General features: G+C 40.8%; 1 pseudogene; it reads left to right on the plus strand.

Moving 5' to 3' along the window:
- Window positions 1-2,106: 2,106 nt before the first annotated feature.
- LOC789865 (large ribosomal subunit protein uL3-like) lies at window positions 2,107-3,316 on the plus strand (annotated as a pseudogene).
- Window positions 3,317-6,698: the final 3,382 nt, after the last annotated feature.

Below are 6,698 nucleotides of genomic sequence, written 5' to 3' on the forward strand. Positions count from 1 at the left end.
CACTGCAAGGGTCATGTGACCACTGTGTGCTCCCTGCAAACCCTCCCAGGCTTGTGAATTTCCCTTGTTTGCCACTTCTGCCACTTGATCGGTCCTTCTACTTCACCTACCCTCTCCACAGGATTGCCATACAGTGGTACAGATTTTTCCCAAGCATCAGCCCATTTTATTTGTTTAGAAGCAACAGTTCTCCAGCTGACTCTGTTTGTCCTCCTATCAGGACCAAATGCTCTTAGGGAAATTATTTTTTTATTATTATTATTATTTTAAACTTTTTCCTCTTAAGATAGTTTATATAATCCTGCATTTGTTTAACATCAGAGTGAAATTTAAATAAAAGGAAATTTGCTAGCCTTCCTATGTTCTACAGGAGGCAGATGATAAGAATTGTAAATCCTGTACTACACAGCACTGAAACAGAATGCACATGTGCATCATGGAGGAATCTCCCAGCATAATGCTTAGCAAGAGAAATGGGACACAAAGAGAACATGCTGAGCAATCCCATATTTGTCAGTTTCAAAGTCAACAAACCTAAGTCTATGGTTATACAGGTCAGAGAGTGGTTGCCTTTGGCTGGGGTATCAGCCATCAGTGGGCATCAAGAACCTGCTGGTGACGCTAGAAAAGTAGTGTCTTGATGTGGGTAGCGGCAAAAATACCTTATATAAGTACTCACCTAGTGTAAACGTGAATTGTGTACATTATGATATGTAAATATGCATGTATTCTGCTTTAAAAATATATCTTTTTTTCTTAACTTTTGTTTCAAGATCCAGTGATGTTCTTGATGTGATTTATATAAGAAGCATTCCTCAAGGTCAGGTTTCCCTTTTGGCTCAGCTGGTAAAGAATCTGCCTGCAATGAGGGAGACCTGGGTTCAGTCCCTGGGTTGGGAAGATCCCCCGAAGAAGCGAAAAACAACCCACCCCAATATTCTGGTCTGGAGAATTCCATGGACTGTATAATCCATGGGGTCACAAAGAGTCAGAAATGACTGAGCCACTTTGCCTTTTATTCCTCAAGATCACCATTACTGTAACTATAAATTTCTTTTTCATGGTGCACAGAGTCTGTTGTCCCAGCCTTGATCAGTGAGGAAGCCTATGTTTACCCCCACCAGCCTGGTTGCTCTTCCAGGAGACAATGTTAGCCAGGCTGTTCTGCAGAGGATGTGGGCTCCCATCTCCCTCCACTGGGCTGCATCTTCCAGTGTTGTTATGATCACCTGGTGTTTTCTCCTGGTCAGAATTATCTTCTAGATATCCAGAGTACACACACATCTTTATGGATATGCCAGGAAAATCCAAAAGAACACTCAGAAATTTTCCTTCAAGTATTTTTAAAATATTTTAAATATAAAAGCATCACAATACCAAAGAATATTGTGTTCGATTCATAATCTTAATAATTAATGAAGGAAATGAAGGAGTGTGATCCCAATGATTATAGCATGCTAACTAATCACTTGGTTTCCTGTGTCCACATTCTTTGTCCATCCTTGTCTGCACATACAAATAATTTAAAAGATATAGTCATATCATATAGGCATTAAAACAGGTACACAGATAAATAGAATGTAAGAGAGTCTTTCCAATCTGGATGTCTTTTATTTCATTTTCTTGCCTAATTGCTCTAACTAGTACCTCTAGTATAACACTGAATAGATGTGGTAAGAGCAGATATTCTTGTATTATTCCTAACCTTGGAGGATCTAGTTTTCCTTCTTTAAGAATGATGTTAGTTGTGGATTTTTAGACATGGCCTGTATTAGGCAGAGGGCATTCTACTTTCAGTTTATTGAGTTGTTTTTTTTTTTTCATGAAAGGATATTAGATTTTGCCAAATGCTTTTTCTGTGTCTGTTGAGACGATCATGTTGTTTTTTTCTCTTCACTGCATTAATGTGGTATAATATATTGAATGATTTTTGTGATTGAATTACCCATGCTTTGAGCGGATAAATCCTACTTGGTTATGGTGTATTATATTTTTATATGTTGCTAGTATTTAGTTTGCTAGTATTTTGTTGAAGATTTTTGCATCTATATTTATAAGATATTGGTCTGTAGTTTTCTTGTGATGTCTTTGTCTGGCTTTGGTATCAGGGTCATACTGGCTTCACAGAAAGGATTCTTGGACTTCTACAGGCAGCATCTGATGGCAGGATGTCTCCCAGGCATTGGTTCCTGGGCTTCCTGCCTTAGAAGTGCAGCAGCCAGCACCAGGGGAAGGTGACAGGCTTCCCCAAGGATGGTTCTTCCAAGCCCGTGTACCTCTCAGCTTTCCTTGGCTACCAGGCTGGCATGACCCATGTTGTGAGAAAGGTTGATAGACCAGGGTCCAAAGTGCATAAGAAAGAAGTTGTGGAGGTTGTGACCATAGTGGAGACTATGCCCTTTATGACTGTGGGCACTGTGGGCTGCACGGAAACCATATGGGGCCTCCAGACCTTTAAGTCCGTCTTTGCCAAGCATATCAGCAATGAGTGCAAAAGGTGTTTCTATTAGAACTGGGATTAAATATAAGACAAACACCTCACCAAATACTGTAAGAAGTGACAGTATGTAGAAAGCAAGAAGCAGCTGGAGAGGAACTTCAGCCCTCACCCAAATGTGCCTGCTTCCTCTATGCCAGAAGAAGGCCCACCTAACGGAGAGCCAGGTGAACAGAGGCCCTGTGGCCAAAAAAATTGGACTGGGCCCATAAGAAACTAGAGCAGCAGGTCCCTGTGAACCACATATTTGAGTAGGGTGAGACGATTATTTGTCATTGGGACGACCAAGGGCAAACACTACAAAGGGATCAGCAGCCATTGGTACACCAAGAAGGTACCCTGGAAAACCCACCAAGAGTTTCACGAGGCTGCCTGTATTTGGGTGTGTCATCTTGCCTGGATGGTCTTTCTGTGGCTTGGGCTAGGCAGAAAGGCTGCCATCACTGTACAAGATCAACAAGAAGATCTATAAGATTGGCCAGGGCTACCTCATCAAGAATGGCAAAATAATCAAGAACAATGCCTCTACTGATTACACCCAAAAGCATCAGCCCTTTGGGTGGCTGTATCCACTGTGGTAAAGTGACCAACGACTTTGTTATGCTCAAAGACTGTTTGGTAGGAACCAAGAAGAGAGTACTCAGCCTGTGCAAGTCTTTGCTGATGCGGACCAAACAGCAGACCCTACAGAAAGTTAACTTCAAGTTTATTGACACCACCTCGAAATTTGGCCATGGCTGCTTCCAGATTGTGGGAGAGAAGAAAGGGTTCATGGGACCACTTAAGAAGGACTGAATTGCAAAGGAAGAAGGGGCTTAGTATCGGAATAGATTGTACAACTGGCAGAATCTCAATAAAGTTAATTTCCAGTGACAACAAAAGAAGAAAGTGTTCCCTCTTCTATTTTTTAGAAGAGTTTGCAAAGGACTGATGTCAATTCTCCTTTAAATGTGTGGTAGAAATCATCAGGATATAATTTCCTTTACACATTTAAATGGTATGGTATTAACACAGTGCTGCTTTAGCTTGTATTTCTTTGATAACTAGCAAGGTTAAACGTCTTCCCGTATGTTTCCTTATTAATTATCTCTGTTGGTATGTACTGTTTGTTCATATCCTTTCCTCATTTTTATATTGGGGTCTCAATGTTTTTCTTATCAAGTTTAATGAGCCTTTTAGAGTCCAGTTCAGTTCAGTTCAGTCGCTCAGTCGTGTCCGACTTTTTGCAACCCCATGAACCGCAGCACGCCAGGCCTCCCTGTCCATCACCAACTCCCGGAGTCCACCCAAACCCATGTCCATTGAGTCAGTGATGCCATCCAACCATCTCATCCTCTGTCGTCCCCTTCTCCTCCTGCCCTCAGTCTTTCCCAGCATCAGGGTCTTTTCAAATAAATCAGCTCTTTGCATCAGGTAGCCAAAGTATTAAGAGTTTCAGCTTCAACATCAGTCCTTCCAATGAACACCTAGGACTGATGTCCTTAAGGATGGACTGGTTGGATCTCCTTGCAGTCCAAGGGACTCTCAAGAGTCTTCTTCAACACCACAGTTCAAAAGCATCAATTCATCCACGCTCAGCTTTCTTCATTGTCCAATTCTCACATCCATACCTGACCACTGGAAAAACCATAGCCTTGACTAGATGGACCTTTGTTGGCAAAGTAATGTCTCTGCTTTTTAATATGCTATCTAGGTTGGTCATAACTTTCTTTCCAAAGAGTAAGCATCTTTTAATTTCGTGGCTGTAGTCACCATCTGCAGTGATTTTGGAGCACAGAAAAATAAAGTCAGTCACTGTTTCCACTGTTTCCCCATCTATTTCCCATGAAGTGATGGGACCAGATGCCATGATCTTAGATTTCTGAATGTTGAGCTTTAAGCCAACTTTTTCACTCTCCTCTTTCACTTCATCAAGAGGCTCTTTAGCTCTTCACTTTCTGCCATAAGGGTGGTGTCATCTGCATATCTCAGGTTATTGATATTTCTCCTGGAAATTTTGATTCCAGCTTGTGCTTCCTCCAGCCCAGCGTTTCTCATGATGTACTCTGCATAGAAGTTAAATAAGCAGGGTGATAGTATACAGCCTTGACATACTCCTTTTCCTATTTGGAACCAGTCTGTTGTTTCATGTCCAGTTCTAACTGTTGCTTCCTGACCTGCGTATAGGTTTCTCAAGAGGCAGGTCAGGTGGTCTGGTATTCCCATCTCTTTCAGAATTTTCCACAGTTTATTGTGATCCACACAGTCAAAGGCCTTGTCATAGTCAATAAAGCAGAAATAGATGTTTTTCTGGAACTCTCTTGCTTTTACCATGATCTAGCAGATGTTGGCAATTTGATCTCTGGTTCCTCTGCCTTTTCTAAAACCAACTTGGACATCTAGAAGTTCACAGTTCACGTATTGCTGAAGCCTGGCTTTGGAGAATTTTAAGCATCACTTTACTAGCATGTGAGATGAGTGCAATTATGCAGTAGTTTGAGCATTCTTTGGCATTGCCTTTCTTTGGAATTGGAGTGAAAACGTTTTCACTGTCAATCCAGGCATACACACACAGGTGCACACACACACACACACACACACACACACACACACATATATATCAGACATACCTAATCCATAAGGTAATATCCTCCCTCTGAGTCCCTGCTGATGGTTCCATTTAGGGAGTCAAACTTGCTGAGTGCCATGCCTACATGCTCAGCTCAACACAACATCTAATTCAACTTCCCCCAACTTTTTTACACAAAGTGTTAAGTGTTAGTGTAGTCGCTCAGTCGTGTCCAACTCTTTGTGACCCCATGGACTGTAGCCCACCAGGCTCCTCTGTCCATGGGATTCTCCAGGCAAGAATACTGGAGTGGGTTGCCATTTCCTTCTCCAGAGGATCTTCCTGACCCAAGGATCGAACCTGGGTCTTCCACATCACAGGCAGATGCTTTACCCTCTGAGCCACCAGGGAAGCCCAAAGGAAACATCAAAATGGAAAAGAAGCCATTTAACTAGTATGTATCTTGAAAAATTCATTCAGTTCACCATTTTAATGAAAAGCTAATGAAGAGGACTTGAGTCTTCTATAGGGACAACATTGGTTTAATAAGACCAATTGGCATATGGTCTGCTTAGAGGATTTTAAACTAAAATGTTATTCCCTACAAGCCTATAACAATGCCTGGACAACCCTCGTTAGAAAATGTGTTATTTGTGATTAGATTTGGAAAAGACTTATCCCATATATATTTTGTGTGGGTTATGTGTGTGAAGGTGAGTGAAGGTGAGTGGACTGTGGGTGTGTGAGTTTAAATGAAAGAAAAGGAAGTAAAACACATAGTTTTTTTTTTTTTAATTCCGTAATTTTTTAAATAAAATTTTATTTACTTTCTTAAATTTCTCACAATTTAATATTCCACAGAGGCATTTTTGCTAGTACAGAATAAGAGACAAATCACTCAAAGTCAGCCTCAATAAAGTAATTTAAACTACCTAGTATAGATTTTTCCCTGGCTCTTTGCACTGTCACTGGAAACAAAACAGCTGTTTATGTTTAGGAGATTTTCATCTCCTAGTCTCTTGTCACTTTAGATGAGTACACACACAGTTATACAATGTTTTCTCACACCAAACCTATAGGAATAATATACATGTTGACTATATGGAAGGTGCTTTAATTATTCTTGTGTTTTTCATTCTTCTTTAGTCTATTTCTCCTAATCATAAATTGAGCCTATTCTGTACATTTTATTCCTTTAAGAAGTTGTTGTTTAGTCTAAGTCATGTCAGACTCTTTGCTACCATATAGGTTGCATCATGCCAGGCTCCCCTGTCTTATTTCTTTTAGGATTAACTGGTTTGATCTCCTTGCAGGTCAAGGGACTCTTAAGAGTTTTCTCCAGAACCACAATTCAAAAGCATCAGTTCTTCCAAGCTCAGCTTTCATTATACTCCAATTCTCACACCTGTTCATGACTAATGGAAAAAACCGCAGCTTTGAGTGTATGAAACATTGTTGGCAAAAGTGATGTCTCTTCTTTTTAAAACATTGTCTTGGTTTGTCATAGCTTTTCTTCCAAGGAGCAAGTGTCTCTCAATTTCAAGGCTGCAGTCACTGTCCACAGTGATTTTGGGGCCCAAGAAATAAAATCTGTCACTGTTTCGACTTATCCCTGGCCTATTTGCCATGAAGTGATAGGACTGGATGCCATGA

This window comes from Bos taurus, chromosome 12 (genome assembly GCF_002263795.3).
Source record: "Bos taurus isolate L1 Dominette 01449 registration number 42190680 breed Hereford chromosome 12, ARS-UCD2.0, whole genome shotgun sequence".
NCBI classification, from domain to species: domain Eukaryota; kingdom Metazoa; phylum Chordata; class Mammalia; order Artiodactyla; family Bovidae; genus Bos; species Bos taurus.